At 39.9% G+C, this 26,896-nt stretch overlaps 1 protein-coding gene and 2 long non-coding RNA genes across 3 annotated transcripts in view; 2 read left to right on the forward strand and 1 right to left on the reverse strand.

Moving 5' to 3' along the window:
* Window positions 1-26,896, forward strand: part of LOC132104829 (uncharacterized) — a 163,301-nt gene that overhangs the window by 20,291 nt on the left and 116,114 nt on the right. The window lies entirely within an intron of this gene.
* On the forward strand, window positions 22,976-26,606 carry LOC132103889 (uncharacterized). The gene is made up of 2 exons (XR_009423484.1): window positions 22,976-23,039; window positions 26,427-26,606. It is a non-coding gene; the product is annotated as an uncharacterized LOC132103889 (long non-coding RNA).
* Window positions 22,988-26,433, reverse strand: LOC132103884 (uncharacterized). The gene is made up of 3 exons (XR_009423479.1): window positions 26,053-26,433; window positions 23,084-23,433; window positions 22,988-23,051 (listed from the first exon to the last, which is right to left on the reverse strand). It is a non-coding gene; the product is annotated as an uncharacterized LOC132103884 (long non-coding RNA).

Below are 26,896 nucleotides of genomic sequence, written 5' to 3' on the forward strand. Positions count from 1 at the left end.
AGACCTTGTCTCAGAGGAGCACCAGGACAAGACCACAGGAAACAGATGATTCTTCTGCACAATCTGACTTTGCTGCAGCCTGGAATTGAACTACTGGTTTCGTCTGGTCAGAGGAGAACTGGCCCCACAACTGAGCCTGGTGCAATCCGAACTGATTGCAATATATATTTTCACTGTTTTTTAATTTTTTATGTAAAATCATTTTCTAACTGTTTTAAATTCATTTTAAATAAGTACAGTTTTAATAATTTTAAAAGTTTTAAAATTGCTTGTTTTATTCTTGTTATTATTTTTCTTCATTACTATTTTACTTTCTTTTATGTAAAGCACTTTGAATTACCATTGTGTACGAAATGTGCTATATAAATAAACTTGCCTTGCCTTGGTTTCTCCCAAGGTGTTTTTCTCCATTCGGTCACCGATGGAGTTTCGGTTCCTTGCCGCTGTCGCCTCTGGCTTGCTTAGTTGGGGACACTTCATCTACAGCGATATCGTTGACTTGATTGCAAATAAATGCACAGACACTATTTAACTGAACAGAGATGACATCACTGAATTCAGTGATTAATTGCCTTTAACTATCATTTTGCATTATTGACACACTGTTTTCCTAATGAATGTTGTTCAGTTGCTTCGACGCAATGTATTTTGTTTAAAGCGCTATATAAATAAAGGTGACTTGACTTGACATCGCAAATAAAAGGCATTTATATCAAAACAAGGTTAGTGCCCCATGATCCTTTTGCGTTTATATGAGCATATACTATCGCTTAGTACAGCCGTAGCTGGTTTTAAGTCTACCATGTATGGTTACGTTTTTATGGCTTATACCCCAAATGTCAATGCAGAAATTGCATTGAATTTTTACTTCCGGCACCAGCTATGGGCGGGACTGTGATGGTCTATTGGCTGCTTTGAGCCGTTCCCGCGATACGTCAACGCGTCCGCCATGTTAGTGAGGGCAAGACTGCCTTAAAAACAAATGAAAGTAAACGGGGGAGCTGCGGTTTTTACTGAATAAAAACACGATAATGTTCACATTTATCAACCGATTTCAGAGGTGCAGTTAAAAAAACTTTGCCTCCAGTTATTTAGTTAGGTTTGGAAAATTATTAATTGAAAGCTCACATTTGTCTCACTTGTTGATTTCGTTGATTTTTTCGGTTTACAAATCTGTTAATTTAGTATAACTGTGACATATTCATGTAATGTAATTTGAATGTACATTACATAATATGCAGTTGTTTTATTGCTTTCTCTGTGTTCAATCCCAACATTTTTCTTTCTTTTTTTCTCTCTTTCTTGTGTCTCAGATCAGAACACAGCTCATTCCTTTTGAAATACTGGGATAAAATCTAAATTATACATCTTTAAACACTCATAATTTACTATCGTTGAGAAAATTTAATAAGACAAGTAAATACAAATCCACAAGTGACACACTTGTAGTCTGCTTTTCATTTTGATAGCACTATAGCCTACAGATGAACTCCACAACAAATAATAATAACACATGTAACTGATGAGGCTATGGATCCAGTGAAAATGAAAATATGCACTGATAAAACATTGTTGAAAACATGCAGCCTGTCTCTACTATATATATATATGTTCCTCGAAATTGATTCTGAATAATTCAGATTGCTTTCATTTATTTATTTCAAAATGTTCTGTGTTATGTTGTCCATTGTTGATAATTTTCATACTTAAGCTGTGAAAGCAACATTTTTAAGGGCTCAACATAACAGCTTTTATGATGCAGAAGCCACTTTAGTTTTTGATTCTGAATATATTATTCAGGTGTTTTGTTATTTATTTCAGAAATCCTTGTGATATACAATATTCAGTTTGTGCTGGTCTGAAAACAGTGTTTAAAAATTACTTTCTGTTTTACTTTGTGTTTGTATAGACTAGAGCTGAAACAACGAATCGATTTAATCGATTAAAATCGATTATTAAAATAGTTGTCAACTAATTTAGTCATCGATTCGTTGCTAAATAACTTTTATTTGCCGTAAGCGGCTCATTTCGTGCATATTTCAAATCTGCGGTGACCAAAGTGTGGCAGTAATGAGCCACCGCAGGTTTTATTCAGCCAGTACAGCAGGAGAAGTAGCGAATAGCCAATAGCTGGCTTCGTTTTATGTCACATGCTTCCCGAACAGCGTCTCTGGCTTTGCAGGTTGAGTCTGGAGAACTTCCGATGCGGTTAAGGAGAGTTAAGCTAATGTATGCGTACTGGGTCAATCTCCAGGGTCATAGCTGTGTTCACCCAGCAAAAGCTGTGTTGCAGGATTGTTGGGAACATCAGAAGTCTAACTACTATAGCTTTGGGTGGATTGGAGATATTAAAGCCCAGAATGTAGGCCTGATGCAATTTAAGTTCAGTTCGACTGTACCATGTTCATCTATACCTCCATGGATGTTTGTTATGCCAGTAGTGGACTTGCAGCTACAACTGGCATTGAAAAAGGAAAGTAGCGGTACCCCAGAATGGCTTGTTGTTCAAAATTATTTTGAGCAGTTTAAAGAACACCTTGTACTGTATACTGATGGGTCTAAAGATCCCAACAATGGCAGAACAGGAGCGGCAGTGAGTATTCCACAGTATAACATCAAAATTAAAAGAAGAACATCTGACTATCTTTCAGTGTATACTGTGGAACTCACTGCCATTGTTTTAGCTCTTAATTGGTTGCTTATGAGTTGTATTGGGGGCATAAACAGAGCAGTAGTTGCCTCGGACAGTCAAGCTGCATTATTGAGCATAAAAACTGGAAAGTCATGCAGACTAGATCTATTATACAAAATATACCATATGTTGTTTCAGCTGCATAGTGAGAATGTTTGTGTTCAGTTTGTTTGGGTCCCTGCCCATGTAGGTGTTGATGGAAATGAAGAGGTGGATATTCTAGCTAAACAGGCCTTGAAATTGGATGTGGTTAACATCAATGTCCCTATGTGCAAAGCTGAAGGAAAATCTATTATTCAGGAAAAAGTGATTGGGATGTGGCAAGAGCAGTGGGATAGTAATGACACTGGCAGACATCTTTACTGTGTGCAAAGAAATGTGGGAGGGGGTAGATCTAGGGATGGAAGTCGGAGAGAAGAGGCAGTGTTGACACGTTTAAGGATTGGCCATTCAGGTCTCAATAGATCTTTGTTCCGTATAGGGAAACATCAGACAGGAGTTTGTGATTATTGCGGACAGCCAGAAACAGCTGAACATGTCCTAATAGAGTGTAATAATTACATGGAAGAGCGTAGTTGTTTAACATCAGTCCTATATAAAGAAGGGAAAGCGCTTACTTTAGTTAATCTATTAGGAGATGTATCTAAAAGTGTTAAAAATCAAGTTATGAGGTTTCTCAAAAATACGGGGTTGTTCTACCGAATTTAATATGTAAATATTTATATCATAGGAATGCGCATAGGTGAATAATTCCCTCTGACTATTCTCGACGACCACACTCATATCCGGTAGGTGGCGGTAAATGCACCTTAAGTTGGTCTGCCAACCGCCAGTTAAACTCTAAAAGAAGAAGAAGAAGAAGAAGAACAGCGTCTCTGCAGCATTCAGCGTGATGTGGGAGTACTTGACTTTGAGCTTTCAAAAAAGAAGAGTAACCTGTAAACTCTGCACTACTGATGTGTTTAAGGGGACATTCACATATCGCGTCTTTTGCGCGCTCAAGTTCGTTATTTCCAACACCGCACCGCATCGAGTTAAAAACATTTCAACTTTTCAGAATGCTGCAAGCGCATCGCGGGTCATGTGACAATAACTAACCAATCAGCTTCATCCTTTCCCGTAACAACGTTAAAAGCTCAGTCAAGATGAAACGAACAGCTGATCATAGCTGTATATGGATTTCCATTTTGAAATAAATTTAGTAGCAGAGCTACTGCAAGCGATTTATTTGAGCTGCAAATCCATTTATCCTTTTCTGAAATATCCGCGTCTTCAAGCAGAGAGCACGTCATGGTTGCTTAGCAAAGGCAGACGCCTCAGGAGCGCTTCTGCACGAGCGCTTTGGAAACGAGGAGAAAGCGGTGCGCCTAGCGTTTTCCACACGTTTTTATGCACGATTTGTGAACGGCCCCTAAGACTTTCATTTGTGCAGATTCTCCAGTACAATGTTGTTTGCAAATGTTTAGTCGTAAAAGCTGATAACATTGCTTTTTAACAGTTAACATTTAAAGCTTTACAAACATGTTCTGTGATCAGTTTGTCGTTTACCATTTCAAAATTCAGTCGTGCAGCCTAATTATGACTGAATGAGAGAGATAAATGTTTAAAGAGATTTGAAATGCACTTTTTTTCTAAGTATTCACTGCTCTTTTTCACACAGCAGGTTTTTTGTGTGTGTCCGATTTTTTTTTCTGGACAACCTTCTGATGGATTTTACTTTAAATTGTGAGTTCCATTCAGGTTTCATACCATTGGCACTTTATTCGAAAGGATTGTTTACAATTTCACAGCAAAAGCTATAAAGCTGTTTCCCAGTAAATAATAAAATACAATGCACTGCAATTTTATTCTGTTTTATCCTTATTCTTCGCGAAAATATGTTCTGAAAGATTCCTTAAGCTTTGTTCGGGATGTTAAACTACTTTAGGAGCCCTAAGGACTGCCATGGTGAAAACATTATTTTAAATCTACTTGTGAAATTTGCTGAGTATGGGTCAGTGTTCTGATTGCAGAAGAGTTCGACAAAGGATTACTAACACAAAACAACTCCAGGTATATTTTTGATGAGGATATGACAGTGCAAAATGGTTAAAATCTCTTAAAAATCTATGCTGAAGGATAAAGACAATTTATTAATAATTTACTTGATTATCAAAATAATTGTTAGTTGCAGCCCTAGTATAGACCATAACGCATAAAAGCACATTAATGAGAACATTAAAGAAAGTTCTTGGGCTGCAACTAACGATTATTTTGATAATCGATTAATCTGTCGATTATTTTTATGATTAATCGATTAATCTATGTACTTATATTTTAGTTTTGCCCATTTTTTCCCAAATTAAATTATTAACAAAGGGTCTTTATCATTCAACATAGACTTTTTAGAGATTTTAACCATTTTGCATCGTCATATCCTCATTAAAATATAAGTTAAATTAAATGTATGCATTTAGCAGACACTTATCCAAAGCGACTTACAGTGCATTCAGGCTATCAATTTTTACCTATCATGTGTTCCCGGGGAATCAAACCCCAACCTTGCGCTTGACAGTGCAATGCTCTCCTTGAGCTACAGGAACACTATATACCTGGAGTTTTGTTTTAATATGTGTTAGTAATTTTGTGTCAAACTCTTCTGCAATCAAAACACTGATCCATACTCTAGCAAATGTTTCTGAAAAGTTTTCACCATGGCAGTCCTTAGGGCTCCTAAAGTAGTTTAACATCCCGAACAAAGCTTATTAAGGAATCTTTCAGAAAATATTTTCACGAAGAATAAAATTGCAGTACATTGCATTTATTAATTTTTTTCTGTAAAAACACAGCTTATACCTGGGAAACAGCTTTATAGCTTATGCTGTGAAATTATAAACAATCCTTCGAATAAAGTGCCAGTGGCATGAAACCTGAATGGAACTCACATTTTAAAGTAAAATCCATCAGAAGGTTGTCCAGAAAAAAAAAAACTATTTGACACACATAAAAAAACCTGCCAGGGGAAAAAAAGTGAATTTCAAATACATTTACACATTTAACGACAGAGGTGGAAAGAGTACAAAAATATTCTACTCAAGTAAAAGTACCATTACATTAATGAAATTTTACTTAAGTACAAGTAAAAGTACCAGTCTAAAAATCTACTCAAGTAAAAGTAAAAAGTAGCTCATTTAAAATTTACTTAGAGTAAAAATTACTTAGTTACATTTTAACAGTGGGAGGGAGTCAAAATGGGACAGACCAAGGGTGTCAAACTCAGTTCCTGGAGGGCCACAGTCCTGCACAGTTTAGATATAACCCTAATTAAACACACCTGATCCAGCTAATCTAATCATTTAGGTTTATTTGAAAACTACATGATGTGTGTGCTGGAGCAGGGTTAGAACTAAACTCTGCAGGGCTACGGCCCTCCAGGAACTGAGTTTGACACCCCTGGGATAGGTCTATTAATCTCAAACTAGTTGTTTTTAATTAAAGGAATCAGTTATTTAGAATAATAGAACATTTGGGCTGTTACCAGGCAAATCAGTATCAACAAACTCATCTTTTAATGCAGAGGAAATGCAGAAGATTCATTGGAAGTGGCATTTAGATGTATTACACTGTTTAGTGCAGGACAAGAATGCATTTAACCTGCAGTTACAAATGCATGAATAATGTTTTGATATACAAGACATAAAATGTTGAATACTCATTTGAAATAAGAAATTAATTATTTAAAAAAAATCAAAAGATACTTTAAATGTGAAATTAAAATGGCCAGTATGTGTCAGCAAGTCACTGTTAATAAGTGAGTCATTGCGATTGAACCGAATCATTTAAACGATTGATTCATTCAGGAACGAAACATGTCACGTTGCTCAGAGACGCAAAACTGTGCTTTGGTGGCTGTGTTTGGAATTATTTTCTTTTGTTGAAATAGAGCTAAAAAAGGCAATATGGTGTCTAAAACACAAGTCTCTTAATTAACTTGTTTACTGAACTGTTATATATATATGTATGTATATATTCATGATGATGAAAAGACAGCATTGTGTGATTTTGATTTAATGTATGAAATTATATAAATGTGAATTTTCTGCCCCTATATCTTCAATTTTGTGATCATTCTAAATGCATTTTAGGAGACTGAATCACACAGTGAAAGAACGCACTATAAATACGCGCGCACATCATTAAAACAAAAAATATGATATTATCGCAGACGATATATATAGCAAACTCCTCACCACTGTCTTTTTGGTTAATTTGTGCAAAACCTCTTGCTAAAATGTCAAAGCTTCATTTTAACCACCAATGCAACGATGCAATTATTTAGCTTACCTCTACATTCTTGCGAAGGGTTGATGTCTTGTCGAGATTTTATAAGCTGCTAGTTTGGTCTTCCTAGGCAAGTACAGCTTACACTGCATAATAGAGCATACATATGGCCAGGGGTTCAGTTCATTTCCTTCGAGTTCAACTTCAGAATATGACGGGGTTTCGTTTTCAGCGGTGTCTGCACCACTAACGCCTGTTTTGTCCGTCTGCATCTTTCATGTGATTTTAGCGCCAGTTTGCCCTCCTGCCCATTATTTAATGCCGTAGTTTCCAGGGAGCGATTTTTTTTTTTTTTACTCAGTAATTAATGTGTTTTAAAATGTAGCGAAGTACAATACTTTAAACAAAATTAAGTAAAAGTAAAATTACAGATCTAAAAAATTACTTTAAAAAGTATTAGTACACAAAAGCTACTCAATTACAGTAACGCGAGTAAATGTAATTCGTTACTTTCCACCTCTGTTTAACGCTCTCATTCAGTCATAATTAGGCTGCAAGACTGAATTATGAACTTGTAAATGACAAACTGATCACAGAACATGTTTGTAAATCTTTAAATGTTAACTGTTAAAAAGCAATGTTATTAGCTCTTACGACTAAACATTTGCAAACAACATTGTACTGGAGAATCTGCACAAATAAAAGTTTTAAACAGTTCAGTAGTGCAGAGTTTACAGGTTACTCTTCTTTTTTGAGGGCTCAAAGTAAAGTACTCCCACACTTTGGATGACTCGTTCGATTAGTTTTATCTTCCGCTTTTTTCTTTCAAAAGCTTCCTCCACTGCCGTCTGCCTCTACCATCTCGCTGTATGCTGCAGACGCAGTTCGGGAAACACGTGACATAAAACGAAGCCAGCTATTGGCTATTCGCTACTTCTCCTGTTGTACTGGCTGAATAAAACCTGCGGTGGCTCACTACTGCCACACTTTGGTCACCGCAGATTTAAAATATGAACAAAATGATCCGCTTACGGCAAATAAAAGTTGTTTAGCAACTAATCGATGACTAAACTAGTTGACAACTATTTTAATAATCGATTTTAATCGATTAGTTGTTTCAGCTCTAGTTAAATATGTTAAACAAATGTTTCTTATTTATCTCTATCTGTCTCTTGCTCTCTCTTTCTCTAGAGTTGAAGCCTACAGCCATTCTACCCATGCAGCAACTGATGGAAAAGGGGTTCACTTTGGTGCTGTTGGCGCAAAAATGACACACATATACATATATATATGTATATGAAGAATAAAAGAAAAGTAGAAGCTAGCGCTTAACCATTATCCATGAGTGAACATGTTAAAACATATTAGTATGTTTGTCCTAATATCAAACAACGTCTTACAATCATTAATATACAAGATGATTTAAAAACCAAAGCTGTGAATGTCGCAATATATCAATAAATCAATACTTACTCAAAAGAGGGTTCAGTGCAACCGTGTCCCAGCAAAGAAATGCTCGACTGATGTCGGCTCTTGGTGTGCTATACTCAAACGTTGCAGTAAAGGCGCGTCCAGAGGCGTCATGCCCATTCGAAGTGAGGGGGCACGTGCCCCCTCAGATTTCTGAGCCAAGTGGATTTTAAATGCAGCTTCCAAACGACAACAACAAAAAAAAATGCAGAATATTATTTTTTTATATATTTGATACAATCACAGCGGTGAGATTAGATCGTTCAGTGCACAGCATCAGCTGCTAAATTCAAATCTGCATTCGCTGGCTGGCGCTGAGCCAGAGACAGACGCGTTCGTACAACGCTTCATGATAACCAATCAGAAACTATTCTGTTGCGCTTATGGATGCAATGGCCAATCAGAGACGTCCAGAAGAGTCATCACTGAAACGCAGTGTTTTGTTTACTTGCTTGCTGACTGAATTATTTAGCGAATTCTCTCATCAGAAACAACAAAAAGTGCAGATGTGCGTACGAATGTAAGTAAGATATTCGTTTCATAATGTAAAGTGCTTCAGTGATTTTAATGGGAGTTTAAAGTGCCTGAAAAATTTACATTACATTTTTTTTTAATGTTTTGTGGCATTATATGGCACTTAAGTAAAAAGTCGGGTTTTTATGTGTAGTTAATAGATTACACTACATTTCCATATATTGATCAAATAACAATCTATAAAGGTGCAAAACGCGTTTACCTACACATATTTGAGAAACGAGATATTTCCTGATATATTAAGCATGTTTGGAATTGTTTTGAATAAAAAAGGGGAAAAAAACATAAGCCTATATCAGTTATGTGCTTTCGTAGAATGACTTATACAATCGCGAATCATTTGATCGGGGCTTCGGAGTTCGCAAAACATTTGATTCAGATCGGGACTCCGATGCGCGTTTCGCGAATCATTTGATCTGGGCTTCGGAGTTCGCAAAACATTTGATTCAGATCGGGACTCTGATGCGCGTTTCGCGAATCATTTGATCGGGGCTTCGGAGTTCAAAAACATTTGATTCAGATCGGGACTCCGATGCGCGTTTCGCGAATCATTTGATCTTGGCTTCGGAGTTCGCAAAACATTTGATTCAGATCGGGACTCCGATGCGCGTTTCGCGAATCATTTGATCGGGGCTTCGGAGTTCAAAAACATTTGATTCAGATCGGGACTCCGATGCGCGTTTCGCGAATCATTTGATCGGGGCTTCGGAGTTCAAAAACATTTGATTCACATCGGGACTCCGATGCGCGTTTCGCGAATCATTTGATCTGGGCTTCGGAGTTCGCAAAACATTTGATTCAGATCGGGACTCCGATGCGCGTTTCGCGAATCATTTGATCGGGGCTTCGGAGTTCGCAAAACATTTGATTCAGATCGGGACTCCGATGCGCGTTTCGCGAATCATTTGATCGGGGCTTCGCAGTTCAAAAACATTTGATTCACATCGGGACTCCGATGCGCGTTTCGCGAATCATTTGATCTGGGCTTCGGAGTTCGCAAAACATTTGATTCAGATCGGGACTCCGATGCGCGTTTCGCGAATCATTTGATCTGGGCTTCGGAGTTCGCAAAACATTTGATTCAGATCGGGACTCCGATGCGCGTTTCGCGAATCATTTGATCTGGGCTTCGGAGTTCGCAAAACATTTGATTCACATCGGGACTCCGATGCGCGTTTCGCGAATCATTTGATCGGGGCTTCGGAGTTCGCAAAACATTTGATTCAGATCGGGACTCCGATGCGCGTTTCGCGAATCATTTGATCGGGGCTTCGGAGTTCAAAAACATTTGATTCAGATCGGGACTCCGATGCGCGTTTCGCGAATCATTTGATCGGGGCTTCGCAGTTCAAAAACATTTGATTCACATCGGGACTCCGATGCGCGTTTCGCGAATCATTTGATCTGGGCTTCGGAGTTCGCAAAACATTTGATTCAGATCGGGACTCCGATGCGCGTTTCGCGAATCATTTGATCTGGGCTTCGGAGTTCGCAAAACATTTGATTCACATCGGGACTCCGATGCGCGTTTCGCGAATCATTTGATCGGGGCTTCGGAGTTCGCAAAACATTTGATTCAGATCGGGACTCCGATGCGCGTTTCGCGAATCATTTGATCGGGGCTTCGGAGTTCAAAAACATTTGATTCAGATCGGGACTCCGAAGCGCGTTTCGCGAATCATTTGATCGGGGCTTCGGAGTTCGCAAAACATTTGATTCACATCGGGACTCCGAAGCGCGTTTAGCGAATCATTTGATTCAGATCGGGACTCCGAAGCGCGTTTAGCGAATCATTTGATTCAGATCGGGACTCCGAAGTGTGTTTCGCGAATCATTTGATCGGGGCTTCGGAGTTCAAAAACATTTGATTCAGATCGGGACTCCGAAGCGCGTTTAGCGAATCATTTGATTCAGATCGGGACTCCGAAGCGCGTTTAGCGAATCATTTGATTCAGATCGGGACTCCGAAGCGCGTTTAGCGAATCATTTGATTCAGATCGGGACTTCGAAGCGCGTTTCACGAATCATTTGAGATCAGGGGTGCTTCTCAAATCATATTTGTGCATCCTCGTTTCCTTTCCTCGCTTCCTTTCCTCGTGTCTTAGCTCCACCCTTTCAGGATGCGAGGGAAGGACGCAAGGAAAAGACGTGAGGATGGAGGACTTGAATCAAGTGAAATGATTTATCCTCGCTCCCTTCAGCGTTACTTCAAAGTGTTATCAGCTGTAATTAAAGGGATCTGCCCTTATGTTGTTAAAGTTTGTTAATTAAGACATTCATAATAAATATTAATAAAGCAAGATGCCCTGTTTGAAATATATGACATGCATGGTTTATTTGAAGTGAAAAGGTAAAATATAAATAAAAATTGTTACAACAGATGCGAAGGGGGAGAATTTATACGTGCGTCACGTTAAGTCGATAAAATACTTCCGCATAGGATACACCTGTGTATCCTCGCTCATCTCTCCTCATGAAGCCTCCTCCCTCCTCGATCCTCGTCTCCTCGTGGTGCAATTAGAGAATTGAGATGTCCTTCAAGATGGCTGTGTTCGATCGGTTTCCGGGTCATAGGATGGAGGACGGAGGAGCGAGGAGACGAGTAGGGATATTGAGAAGCACCCCAGGTCTTTCGAGCGGATTTACATAAAAATGCAGAATATTATTTTTTTATATATTTGATACAATCACAGCGGTGAGATTAGATCGTTCAGTGCACAGCATCAGCTGCTAAATTCAAATCTGCATTCGCTGGCTGGCGCTGAGCCGGAGACAGACGCGTTCGTACAACGCTTCATGATAACCAATCAGAAACTATTCTGTTGCGCTTATGGATGCAATGGCCAATCAGAGACGTCCAGAAGAGTCATCACTGAAACGCAGTGTTTTGTTTACTTGCTTGCTGACAGAATTATTTAGCGAATTCTCTCATCAGAAACAACAAAAAGTGCAGATGTGCGTACGAATGTAAGTAAGATATTCGTTTCATAATGTAAAGTGCTTCAGTGATTTTAATGGGAGTTTAAAGTGCCTGAAAAATTTACATTACATTTTTTTTTAATGTTTTGTGGCATTATATGGCACTTAAGTAAAAAGTCGGGTTTTTATGTGTAGTTAATAGATTACACTACATTTCCATATATTGATCAAATAACAATCTATAAAGGTGCAAAACGCGTTTACCTACACATATTTGAGAAACGAGATATTTCCTGATATATTAAGCATGTTTGGAATTGTTTTGAATAAAAAAGGGGAAAAAAACATAAGCCTATATCAGTTATGTGCTTTCGTAGAATGACTTATACAATCGCGAATCATTTGATCGGGGCTTCGGAGTTCGCAAAACATTTGATTCAGATCGGGACTCCGATGCGCGTTTCGCGAATCATTTGATCTGGGCTTCGGAGTTCGCAAAACATTTGATTCAGATCGGGACTCTGATGCGCGTTTCGCGAATCATTTGATCGGGGCTTCGGAGTTCAAAAACATTTGATTCAGATCGGGACTCCGATGCGCGTTTCGCGAATCATTTGATCGGGGCTTCGCAGTTCAAAAACATTTGATTCAGATCGGGACTCCGATGCGCGTTTCGCGAATCATTTGATCGGGGCTTCGGAGTTCAAAAACATTTGATTCAGATCGGGACTCCGATGCGCGTTTCGCGAATCATTTGATCGGGGCTTCGGAGTTCAAAAACATTTGATTCACATCGGGACTCCGATGCGCGTTTCGCGAATCATTTGATCTGGGCTTCGGAGTTCGCAAAACATTTGATTCAGATCGGGACTCCGATGCGCGTTTCGCGAATCATTTGATCGGGGCTTCGGAGTTCGCAAAACATTTGATTCAGATCGGGACTCCGATGCGCGTTTCGCGAATCATTTGATCGGGGCTTCGCAGTTCAAAAACATTTGATTCACATCGGGACTCCGATGCGCGTTTCGCGAATCATTTGATCTGGGCTTCGGAGTTCGCAAAACATTTGATTCAGATCGGGACTCCGATGCGCGTTTCGCGAATCATTTGATCTGGGCTTCGGAGTTCGCAAAACATTTGATTCAGATCGGGACTCCGATGCGCGTTTCGCGAATCATTTGATCTGGGCTTCGGAGTTCGCAAAACATTTGATTCACATCGGGACTCCGATGCGCGTTTCGCGAATCATTTGATCGGGGCTTCGGAGTTCGCAAAACATTTGATTCAGATCGGGACTCCGATGCGCGTTTCGCGAATCATTTGATCGGGGCTTCGGAGTTCAAAAACATTTGATTCAGATCGGGACTCCGATGCGCGTTTCGCGAATCATTTGATCGGGGCTTCGCAGTTCAAAAACATTTGATTCACATCGGGACTCCGATGCGCGTTTCGCGAATCATTTGATCGGGGCTTCGGAGTTCGCAAAACATTTGATTCAGATCGGGACTCCGATGCGCGTTTCGCGAATCATTTGATCGGGGCTTCGGAGTTCAAAAACATTTGATTCAGATCGGGACCCCGAAGCGCGTTTCGCGAATCATTTGATCGGGGCTTCGGAGTTCGCAAAACATTTGATTCACATCGGGACTCCGAAGCGCGTTTAGCGAATCATTTGATTCAGATCGGGACTCCGAAGCGCGTTTAGCGAATCATTTGATTCAGATCGGGACTCCGAAGCGTGTTTCGCGAATCATTTGATCGGGGCTTCGGAGTTCAAAAACATTTGATTCAGATCGGGACTCCGAAGCGCGTTTAGCGAATCATTTGATTCAGATCGGGACTCCGAAGCGCGTTTAGCGAATCATTTGATTCAGATCGGGACTCCGAAGCGCGTTTAGCGAATCATTTGATTCAGATCGGGACTTCGAAGCGCGTTTCACGAATCATTTGAGATCAGGGGTGCTTCTCAATTCATATTTGTGCATCCTCGTTTCCTTTCCTCGCTTCCTTTCCTCGTGTCTTAGCTCCACCCTTTCAGGTTGCGAGGGAAGGACGCAAGGAAAAGACGTGAGGATGGAGGACTTGAATCAAGTGAAATGATTTATCCTCGCTCCCTTCAGCGTTACTTCAAAGTGTTATCAGCTGTAATTAAAGGGATCTGCCCTTATGTTGTTAAAGTTTGTTAATTAAGACATTCATAATAAATATTAATAAAGCAAGATGCCCTGTTTGAAATATATGACATGCATGGTTTATTTGAAGTGAAAAGGTAAAATATAAATAAAAATTGTTACAACAGATGCGAAGGGGGAGAATTTATACGTGCGTCACGTTAAGTCGATAAAATACTTCCGCATAGGATACACCTGTGTATCCTCGCTCATCTCTCCTCATGAAGCCTCCTCCCTCCTCGATCCTCGTCTCCTCGTGGTGCAATTAGAGAATTGAGATGTCCTTCAAGATGGCTGTGTTCGATCGGTTTCCGGGTCATAGGATGGAGGACGGAGGAGCGAGGAGACGAGTAGGGATATTGAGAAGCACCCCAGGTCTTTCGAGCGGATTTACATAAAAATGCAGAATATTATTTTTTTATATATTTGATACAATCACAGCGGTGAGATTAGATCGTTCAGTGCACAGCATCAGCTGCTAAATTCAAATCTGCATTCGCTGGCTGGCGCTGAGCCGGAGACAGACGCGTTCGTACAACGCTTCATGATAACCAATCAGAAACTATTCTGTTGCGCTTATGGATGCAATGGCCAATCAGAGACGTCCAGAAGAGTCATCACTGAAACGCAGTGTTTTGTTTACTTGCTTGCTGACTGAATTATTTAGCGAATTCTCTCATCAGAAACAACAAAAAGTGCAGATGTGCGTACGAATGTAAGTAAGATATTCGTTTCATAATGTAAAGTGCTTCAGTGATTTTAATGGGAGTTTAAAGTGCCTGAAAAATTTACATTACTTTTTTTTTAATGTTTTGTGGCATTATATGGCACTTAAGTAAAAAGTCGGGTTTTTATGTGTAGTTAATAGATTACACTACATTTCCATATATTGATCAAATAACAATCTATAAAGGTGCAAAACGCGTTTACCTACACATATTTGAAAAACGAGATATTTCCTGATATATTAAGCATGTTTGGAATTGTTTTGAATAAAAAAGGGGAAAAAAACATAAGCCTATATCAGTTATGTGCTTTCGTAGAATGACTTATACAATCGCGAATCATTTGATCGGGGCTTCGGAGTTCGCAAAACATTTGATTCAGATCGGGACTCCGATGCGCGTTTCGCGAATCATTTGATCTGGGCTTCGGAGTTCGCAAAACATTTGATTCAGATCGGGACTCTGATGCGCGTTTCGCGAATCATTTGATCGGGGCTTCGGAGTTCAAAAACATTTGATTCAGATCGGGACTCCGATGCGCGTTTCGCGAATCATTTGATCGGGGCTTCGCAGTTCAAAAACATTTGATTCAGATCGGGACTCCGATGCGCGTTTCGCGAATCATTTGATCGGGGCTTCGGAGTTCAAAAACATTTGATTCAGATCGGGACTCCGAAGCGCGTTTAGCGAATCATTTGATTCAGATCGGGACTCCGAAGCGCGTTTCGCGAATCATTTGATCGGGGCTTCGGAGTTCGCAAAACATTTGATTCAGATCTGGACTCCGATGCGCGTTTCGCGAATCATTTGATCGGGGCTTCGGAGTTCAAAAACATTTGATTCAGATCGGGACTCCGATGCGCGTTTCGCGAATCATTTGATCGGGGCTTCGCAGTTCAAAAACATTTGATTCACATCGGGACTCCGATGCGCGTTTCGCGAATCATTTGATCGGGGCTTCGGAGTTCGCAAAACATTTGATTCAGATCGGGACTCCGATGCGCGTTTCGCGAATCATTTGATCGGGGCTTCGGAGTTCAAAAACATTTGATTCAGATCGGGACTCCGAAGCGCGTTTCGCGAATCATTTGATCGGGGCTTCGGAGTTCGCAAAACATTTGATTCACATCGGGACTCCGAAGCGCGTTTAGCGAATCATTTGATTCAGATCGGGACTCCGAAGCGCGTTTAGCGAATCATTTGATTCAGATCGGGACTCCGAAGCGTGTTTCGCGAATCATTTGATCGGGGCTTCGGAGTTCAAAAACATTTGATTCAGATCGGGACTCCGAAGCGCGTTTAGCGAATCATTTGATTCAGATCGGGACTCCGAAGCGCGTTTAGCGAATCATTTGATTCAGATCGGGACTCCGAAGCGCGTTTAGCGAATCATTTGATTCAGATCGGGACTTCGAAGCGCGTTTCACGAATCATTTGAGATCAGGGGTGCTTCTCAATTCATATTTGTGCATCCTCGTTTCCTTTCCTCGCTTCCTTTCCTCGTGTCTTAGCTCCACCCTTTCAGGTTGCGAGGGAAGGACGCAAGGAAAAGACGTGAGGATGGAGGACTTGAATCAAGTGAAATGATTTATCCTCGCTCCCTTCAGCGTTACTTCAAAGTGTTATCAGCTGTAATTAAAGGGATCTGCCCTTATGTTGTTAAAGTTTGTTAATTAAGACATTCATAATAAATATTAATAAAGCAAGATGCCCTGTTTGAAATATATGACATGCATGGTTTATTTGAAGTGAAAAGGTAAAATATAAATAAAAATTGTTACAACAGATGCGAAGGGGGAGAATTTATACGTGCGTCACGTTAAGTCGATAAAATACTTCCGCATAGGATACACCTGTGTATCCTCGCTCATCTCTCCTCATGAAGCCTCCTCCCTCCTCGATCCTCGTCTCCTCGTGGTGCAATTAGAGAATTGAGATGTCCTTCAAGATGGCTGTGTTCGATCGGTTTCCGGGTCATAGGATGGAGGACGGAGGAGCGAGGAGACGAGTAGGGATATTGAGAAGCACCCCAGGTCTTTCGAGCGGATTTACATAAAAATGCAGAATATTATTTTTTTATATATTTGATACAATCACAGCGGTGAGATTAGATCGTTCAGTGCACAGCATCAGCTGCTAAATTCAAATCTGCATTCGCTGGCTGGCGCTGAGCCGGAGACAGACGCGTTCGTACAACGCTTCATGATAACCAATCAGAAACTATTCTGTTGCGCTTATGGATGCAATGGCCAATCAGAGACGTCCAGAAGAGTCATCACTGAAACGCAGTGTTTTGTTTACTTGCTTGCTGACTGAATTATTTAGCGAATTCTCTCATCAGAAACAACAAAAAGTGCAGATGTGCGTACGAATGTAAGTAAGATATTCGTTTCATAATGTAAAGTGCTTCAGTGATTTTAATGGGAGTTTAAAGTGCCTGAAAAATTTACATTACTTTTTTTTTAATGTTTTGTGGCATTATATGGCACTTAAGTAAAAAGTCGGGTTTTTATGTGTAGTTAATAGATTACACTACATTTCCATATATTGATCAAATAACAATCTATAAAGGTGCAAAACGCGTTTACCTACACATATTTGAAAAACGAGATATTTCCTGATATATTAAGCATGTTTGGAATTGTTTTGAATAAAAAAGGGGAAAAAAACATAAGCCTATATCAGTTATGTGCTTTCGTAGAATGACTTATACAATCGCGAATCATTTGATCGGGGCTTCGGAGTTCGCAAAACATTTGATTCAGATCGGGACTCCGATGCGCGTTTCGCGAATCATTTGATCTGGGCTTCGGAGTTCGCAAAACATTTGATTCAGATCGGGACTCCGATGCGCGTTTCGCGAATCATTTGATCGGGGCTTCGGAGTTCAAAAACATTTGATTCAGATCGGGACTCCGATGCGCGTTTCGCGAATCATTTGATCTGGGCTTCGGAGTTCGCAAAACATTTGATTCAGATCGGGACTCCGATGCGCGTTTCGCGAATCATTTGATCGGGGCTTCGGAGTTCAAAAACATTTGATTTAGATCGGGACTCCGATGCGCTTTTCGCGAATCATTTGATCGGGGCTTCGGAGTTCAAAAACATTTGATTCACATCGGGACTCCGATGCGCGTTTCGCGAATCATTTGATCTGGGCTTCGGAGTTCGCAAAACATTTGATTCAGATCGGGACTCCGATGCGCGTTTCGCGAATCATTTGATCGGGGCTTCGGAGTTCGCAAAACATTTGATTCAGATCGGGACTCCGATGCGCGTTTCGCGAATCATTTGATCGGGGCTTCGCAGTTCAAAAACATTTGATTCACATCGGGACTCCGATGCGCGTTTCGCGAATCATTTGATCTGGGCTTCGGAGTTCGCAAAACATTTGATTCAGATCGGGACTCCGATGCGCGTTTCGCGAATCATTTGATCTGGGCTTCGGAGTTCGCAAAACATTTGATTCAGATCGGGACTCCGATGCGCGTTTCGCGAATCATTTGATCTGGGCTTCGGAGTTCGCAAAACATTTGATTCAGATCGGGACTCCGATGCGCGTTTCGCGAATCATTTGATCGGGGCTTCGGAGTTCGCAAAACATTTGATTCAGATCGGGACTCCGATGCGCGTTTCGCGAATCATTTGATCGGGGCTTCGGAGTTCAAAAACATTTGATTCAGATCGGGACTCCGAAGCGCGTTTAGCGAATCATTTGATTCAGATCGGGACTCCGAAGCGCGTTTAGCGAATCATTTGATTCAGATCGGGACTCCGAAGCGCGTTTAGCGAATCATTTGATTCAGATCGGGACTTCGAAGCGCGTTTCACGAATCATTTGAGATCAGGGGTGCTTCTCAATTCATATTTGTGCATCCTCGTTTCCTTTCCTCGCTTCCTTTCCTCGTGTCTTAGCTCCACCCTTTCAGGATGCGAGGGAAGGACGCAAGGAAAAGACGTGAGGATGGAGGACTTGAATCAAGTGAAATGATTTATCCTCGCTCCCTTCAGCGTTACTTCAAAGTGTTATCAGCTGTAATTAAAGGGATCTGCCCTTATGTTGTTAAAGTTTGTTAATTAAGACATTCATAATAAATATTAATAAAGCAAGATGCCCTGTTTGAAATATATGACATGCATGGTTTATTTGAAGTGAAAAGGTAAAATATAAATAAAAATTGTTACAACAGATGCGAAGGGGGAGAATTTATACGTGCGTCACGTTAAGTCGATAAAATACTTCCGCATAGGATACACCTGTGTATCCTCGCTCATCTCTCCTCATGAAGCCTCCTCCCTCCTCGATCCTCGTCTCCTCGTGGTGCAATTAGAGAATTGAGATGTCCTTCAAGATGGCTGTGTTCGATCGGTTTCCGGGTCATAGGATGGAGGACGGAGGAGCGAGGAGACGAGTAGGGATATTGAGAAGCACCCCAGGTCTTTCGAGCGGATTTACAAAACATTTGATTCTATCATGTACTTGTCTAGATCAACTTTTAATAAAGAGAAAAGAGGATTAGAGACAGATTGTTATTAATAGTCTAATATCCTTTGATGCATCACAACGGTGGAGACATGGAGATAATTTGCTTATTCTTTATTAACAGATGCAGAGCGGACAACGCATTTCGACACCGTTACAGCAGTAGACCTGCTAACCCTGGAACAACCCTCATCAGGAGAAAAGGTAACAAAAGTAAACCCATGCCGCCAGGGCCAGATTAACACTTTGTTGTACCCTGGGCAACAATATTCAAGGGCCCCATCATCACGACCCCGGGATCACCATAATATGGTCATATACAGAATATATTACTGTAATATACAGTAAATATACTCAATACTTCAAGTTCTAACTGTCATCAGGTGTATTTTGATTTACAAATATTTAAATGCTCATAGAACTACAAATGCACTACTATGTCCCCTATCAAAGACATTCACTCACATATGATGCTATGAAAACAAAACACATCAGCATCTGTATAATCTGGTAAAATTGACCCACTACATTGAGAGGGAGGGAAATATCCTCCATTTTCACAAAAATGAATAAATAAGCAACCACTTTCAAACCATTGTTTATTTAACAACATTTATTCCCAATAGAAATGTATTGAATTGATATAGCTATAACAGAAGACCACAGACAACACATCAAGAAACATTTTGGTCCTCAGCTCATTTTAAGCAGAAATCACCCTGACAGGGTGACCCTGTCTCCTCAGAATTCAACAAGGCAATCAAGTTATTAGTCCAACACAAACAATTTGAAATCTGCCAGTTTTCCCTCCACAACAATATACAGCATTTTAATAAAGCTGACACCTCAAGGAAAAAAATAAATAAATAAAATGCAGTATCACTGTTATCTGCTCATAAACATTTTTATCCTAAGAAGACAAGACAGAAATAAATGCTACATAATCTGGCAAAACACACAATTTTAGTCCTAAATAATGAGGAAGTGCATGTTTGAATTTGAAATGCCTTCATTTGGCAAACACATCTTACAATGGCTTTTTTCTGGACTTTGACTGTGCAAACTGGTGTATAACATCTTCCAAATCAAGGCCACTAACAAGTTTATGTCCAATAGCTAAAATAGAAAGATAAAAATAAATACTTCAAAACCTGGCAAAACACACAATTTTAATCCTAAATAATTAGGGAGTGCATGTTTGCTTTCAATTGGCATCTTGAAGAAAAGTCCTGGCTAGCTGAGCTGTCCTCATCGTTGACGGAAGCTGACTTAACAGAACTGTCGGCAACATTAACAGGAGTGAAGAAATGACCTATTTTAGGTATATACTTAAAATTTTCTGCGTTTCTGATGTCCTTTTCCTTTTTTAATTTCCGCTTCGCGCTCCCACTTAGCTTCTCCATGTCAGATTTTTATCTGTTGTAGCAACGCCTGACGTAACCCGCTCGGCGTAACATTTGACACACCTCATGCGGACTGACCAATGAGGAGAGGGTCTTAACTTGAGGCCCTCTCTTCATTGGTCATTCCGCATGAGACTGACTCTCAACCGCTCTCAACTCACGTTCAAAGTCATAGGCAGCGCAGCGTCTCTCTGTGCAGCGCAGAAGCCCGTGTTGACAGTTTGTTTAATATAAAGCAGGAGATTACCAGATACAGTATTTTGCTCGTGCCCTTGCTGCCCTGGGCCCTTTAGAGGTCTTGGGCCCCTGGGCAATTGCCCAGTTGCCCTTATGGTTAATCCGGCCCTGCATGCCGCCCTCTACTGGACAACTTTGTCAAATGCATCCCATTTACTACATCCCCTTTCCCCAGATAACAATAGCTTCAAATAGTTATCTACATTACTCTTTACAATATATCACATGTTTTACAACTATTGTACATTTTACCCCGTTTATATATATAAATATATATATAAGGTAACAACACAAAACCATAACATTTGTGCATTTACAATATAAACTAGGGACTTCGGGTGGACTACCTCCGTCCCAGTGAGTTCCAGGACACATTCTTGCCCTGTGGCTGGGGAACTCACTTCTAACTATTCGTAGTCCTCTAAATAACTCGGAGTCTTCTTCTCGTCGACCTCCTTGACTCTAAGTGACCTTTCACCACAGGAGTTTCTGATCTTAACACAGGAAAAGAGGCTTATTTATAAAGAGTTAATGGCAGTGGGCTGTCAAGAACCATCTGAGACCATGTGATGACAGCCATTATTTTGAGACCAAATTTCTTATGAGGCTAAAATGATATTGAACTAATATGTCTATATCCTAGTCTTTACTCATGCAGGTCATTAGGCATGGCATAAGATGATTACAAGATATGGTGGTGGCTAGAAATGAGGACTGCTTTTGCTGAATCAAGAGATGGTTTAGATAACAAAGGTTAAGGGAATTAAGCATGTAAGGTAAAATAATTTTAAAGAAATGTTCCTAGCATCATGTATTTTAAACAGTCTAAACTGAGATTTGAGATATAGAAACTTTGAAAATTTTAACCTATTTGAATGATTAAGGGTTATATGTTGTAATGAATTTGATATTATAGTCTAAGTTTAAGTTTGGTGAAAACTGTCAAATAAATCAATAACTAATTTTGTGCACAGTAAGAGAGAGAGAGAGAGAGAGAGAGAGAGAGAGAGCTTGAGTGGAGGCAGGGATGGAGCTGCTGAGAAAGAGGAACCAGAACAGAGCAATGATTATAGACCAAAACAACCAGCTGATTTTACTCTAAATAAAAATCATTAATGAACAGACAAACTTGGAGATTAGAGACTATAAGTACAAACTAGGTAAAATGCACAGACAATGTTTAAGTTTAATTAAACCAAAAAGCAAACCTTGAATATGAGCTGTTAAATATTTATGTTAAGTATGTGCACGCATGAGGATGACTACTGTATATTTTGGAGGACGATTCTGTTTCTGCTCTGTCTATATTGAGTCACTAACCTCTGGAATGAGTGTTTTATTATCACAGATGTGTTAAGTGAAATTACTTTACAGAAGTCAATAATTCTGAGTCAAACTAATGAAAAGACAATGCTGAACATGGGACGAGCTTTAAGTGGATTGGTTATCCAGCTCTGTCCGCTACTGCTAATAATGACTTGTTCTGTCTTTAATAATGCTGATTTAAATCACTCTCTGGATTAATATGTTTAACAGTGTTTATATGATTGGATTTGTGAAATTTAAAATCCATGCCTAAATTTAAATGAGGGTCTAAATTTGAACAAGTTAACACTTTGTTGCTTGAATGGTAAAGGTAAATATTTTAGACTTGAAGTCACGAACCAAATTCTCCAGAGAGCACCTCACATAAAGAAGCCTGGTGGGAAACAGAGGAGTGAATCCTGTTTCTGTAATATAGAGCAAAAGCTAAAGCAGCCGTAAGACTTTGTGGCTCCTCAAGGTCTGAATGACACAATAGTTTGGTTTATGTAGAACAGAGATAAGTTGAACAAAAACGTGTGGATCTCCTGGGAATAGCCCCTTAATGGAGGAATACCGTAACAAGAGGCTTGAATTAATTGAAATAGCACAGAAAAAAAATTATGTTTAAACAACACAATTGTAATAAGCTCTATGGAGCTGCTTATGAACACCTGTCAAGTCAAATCAAATTAATATTGTGAACACTGACAGGGCTTTTTGATAAGTAAATTTATTATTATTAATTGAACTTGTCTCTGACTCCTGGTCTTCATTGCCATCCTGGGGAGGGGCTTTGAGAGGATTCAGATCATCCCAGGAGCCAAACACGGGAACATCCAGGTGGACTGTTCACTGCAGGACGGACAGGAGACACACACACACACACACACACACACACACACACACACACACACACGGTTCTGGCGTCCAAACAACATCAAGGTCTTTATAAACTGTTACAGCACTTACTCAGAGTCACACATAGCATAGCTTTTAGCCTCATGGTTGCAGTTTGAGGTTTAGGAATTAGTTTTATTAATTTATTTTTTTAGCCTTTATGTTTATGTCAGTTTTAATAATTTTAGCATTTCAACTTTTTTGTAAAAAGTTACTACTTTAATTTTAGTACTGTTTTCATTTAATTTATAGTGCTTTTTGCTTTACAAATCATTGCAAATCAACTTTACAGAAAATTAAGTTTCTACAATATTTAGTAGTAGCTTACACGATTTATCTATATCATTTTACTTTAGCTTTATTTCAATTACAGAAAACTGTTTTTAGTAGTTTCAGTCTTAGTTAACAACAATGACACATAGTTGGTTGCTTTGGGAATTACTAGTTAGGAATAAAAGTTTAACTGTGTGTGCTTATTTTACATATTTATTTTTTAAAATAAAATGTAAAAATTATATATTTTTTGTACGAGTTTCTGTCTTCTGCTGAATGCTAAAAAGATGATGCTTTAAACACCAAACTCTTGATGGTACCCTTGATGGTACCCATCACCATTCACACCTCCTGCATCCCCCCTCTCCCCCACACCTGCAATACAGATCAGCGAGGATGCGGTGCGCCAGGTCTTCAGGAAGCAGAAAAGGAAAAAAGCACCAGGCCCAGATTGTGTTACACCAGCCTGTCTGAAATCCTGTGCTGACCAGCTGGCCCCCATCTTCACAAAGATCTTCAACAGATCGCTGGAGCTGTGCGAAGTCCCTTCATGCTTCAAACGCTCCACCATCATCCCCATCCCAAAGAAATCCAAAATTACAGGATTAAATGAATACAGGCCTGTGGCTCTAACGTCTGTAGTCATGAAGTCATTTGAAAAACTGGTGCTGGCCCACCTGAAGGACATCACTGGACCCTTGCTGGATCCTCTTCAGTTTGCCTACAGAGCAAACAGGTCTGTGGACGATGCAGTAAACATCGGACTGCATTATGTTCTGCAACACCTAGACAGACCGGGGACCTATGTGAGGATCCTGTTTGTGGACTTCAGCTCGGCTTTTAACACGATCATCCCAAACCTCCTCCTGCCCAAACTAACTCAGCTCTCCGTGCCCACCTCCGTCTGTCAGTGGATCAACAGCTTCCTGACAGACAGGCAGCAGCTAGTGAGGCTGGGAAAATACACATCCAGCACCCGTACAATCAGCACCGGAGCTCCCCAGGGCTGTGTTCTCTCCCCACTGCTCTTCTCCCTGTACACTAATGACTGCACATCTAAGGACCCCTCTGTCAAGCTCCTGAAGTTTGCAGATGACACCACACTCATCGGCCTCATTCAGGACGGTGACGAGTCTGCTTACAGACAGGAGGTTAAAGAGCTGGCTGTCTGGTGCACTCTCAACAACCTGGAGCTTAACACGCTCAAAACAGTGGAGATGATCGTGGACTTCAGGAGAAACCCCCCTGCACTCCCCCCACTCACCATCATGAACAGCACTGTGACTGCAGTGGAGTCATTCAGGTTCCTGGGCACCACTATCTCTCAGGACCTGAAGTGGGACATTCACATTGACTCCATTGTGAAAAAGGCCCAGCAGAGGTTGTACTTCCTTCGCCAGCTGAGGAAGTTTAACCTGCCACAGGATCTGCTGAAACAGTTCTACTCCACCATCATCGAATCCATCCTCTGCACTTCAGTAACTGTCTGGTTCAGCTCAGCTTCTAAATCGGACCTCAGAAGACTACAGAGGGTAGTCCGGACTGCTGAGCGAATCATCGGTTCAACCCTCCCATCTATTCAAGAACTGTACTTATCCAGAGTGAGCAAAAGGGCTGTTAAAATCACTCTGGACCCCTCACATCCAGCACACTCCCTCTTTGAACTGTTGCCATCTGGTCGACGCTACAGAGCACTGAGCACCAGAACGACCAGACACAGGAACAGTTTCTTCCCTCAGGCAATCCATCTTATGAACAGCTGATAATAACTGTGGGACACACTACACTATTTATATTTATATACACTACACTTTTTATCCAACACACATACTTAGCGTACACGTAAATCTTTTGCACATAATATACATGTACATACATGGAACAGACTATACTACTTATATTTATATTTATATACACATACACTTATTTATCCAACACACATACTTAGCGTACAGTTAAAATTTTTCCACATAATATACATGTACATACATAAATGCTCTTTTTAATATACCTGCCATACATTGTCAATTTGTATATTGTCAATCCTTACCCACCTATTTGTATTTTTTTGTATTTTTTATTCCTTATTGTGTTTTTTGTTCTGTCGCTGTTATGTTGCACTGCGGAGCTCTGTCACGAAAACAAATTCCTCGTATGTGTGAACATACCTGGCAATAAAGCTCATTCATTCTGATTCATTCATTCATTCCCTTCCATAGTATTTCTTCCTGTAGCATAGAAGTTAATGGGTGCCGTCAACTGTTCGCTCTCAAAAAAACATCTTTAGTGTTCAGCAGAAAAAAAAACACTTGTTCAGGCTGAGGAAGAGTAAACGATCGCAGGATTTGATTGTTTGATTCCTCTCACACAGACAATACAGTTATATGAGTGTTAATCTAAACTGTGTTTGAATATGAAGCACTTCGTGTGTGAAGACATTTGTGAATCAACCAATCAACTGTCACTCGATTTCAGAGCCGCTAACTAGAATAAGATCACAGCTACTTTTATTTTCAGTGTAAATATGAAGTTGAACACAAGGCTTGATGAAATAATACTGTGATAAAGATAAAGCATATTTATAATCATCGAGGCTCCTGCAGACGTACATTTTAGGAAGATTGTCCAGGGTTTATTTTTTACTCTTTTCTTTTACCCGCCACCGTTCGACTCAGACACAAACACGAGAGATTTTAATTTGATGAAGGTCATGGTGTTCTTCTTCACCGCAGAGAATGATGCTCTTCCTCTTGTTTTCCAGCTCAAATATCTGAACATCCTTAAATCGAGAAGCATTTACTGAAATATAAATGAGTTAATGTTTAAAACAAGAACAAATATCTGTCAGCGGCTAAGAAAAACAATAGTTTTCACCTTTGGCAGAATTTTTTCCCCCCGTTTTAAGAATTAACCAATAAAAATCTAAAAATAAATATATTGAGTAGATAATAAAAATTAATATCTGAGGTCATTATGCATCTGCTGCAAATGTCTTGGTTTCATGATGTTCATATATTAGCACTGGAATACAGAGTGTAATCATTTTTTCTTCCCCAGATTATTGCTGATGTGAGGAAGCAGTGAGGAATCCGCTGTATAGTGATCATGCTCTCTGCCCTTTAACCTCTCAAATCTGAATATATACGCCAATGAATCTAATTTTATCTCGAGTATGAAGGGATCTGTAATATACTTGACTGTATGTAATGAGAAAATAAATTAATGCAACATCCATTATTTCTTTGCTGGGTTTAAAAGTTTTTTTTTTATGAATGATTATGTCATCTTTTATTATAAACATGAGTGCAGTATTAGCATTTGTATCAACATTATTAGAAATGTCTGAATGAATCAGAATCAAACGATTAAGTGATTAATGCAGAGATTTTCTTCCTTAGTATTTCTGTCTTGTTTTCTGGTATATATTAATGCTTTCAAACGATTAATCGCTTCCAAAATAAAAGTTTTTGTTTATATATGTGTGTGTGTGTGTGTACCGTGTATTTTTATTATGCATATATAAATAC

Source organism: Carassius carassius, chromosome 25, assembly GCF_963082965.1.
Source record: "Carassius carassius chromosome 25, fCarCar2.1, whole genome shotgun sequence".
NCBI lineage: Eukaryota > Metazoa > Chordata > Actinopteri > Cypriniformes > Cyprinidae > Carassius > Carassius carassius.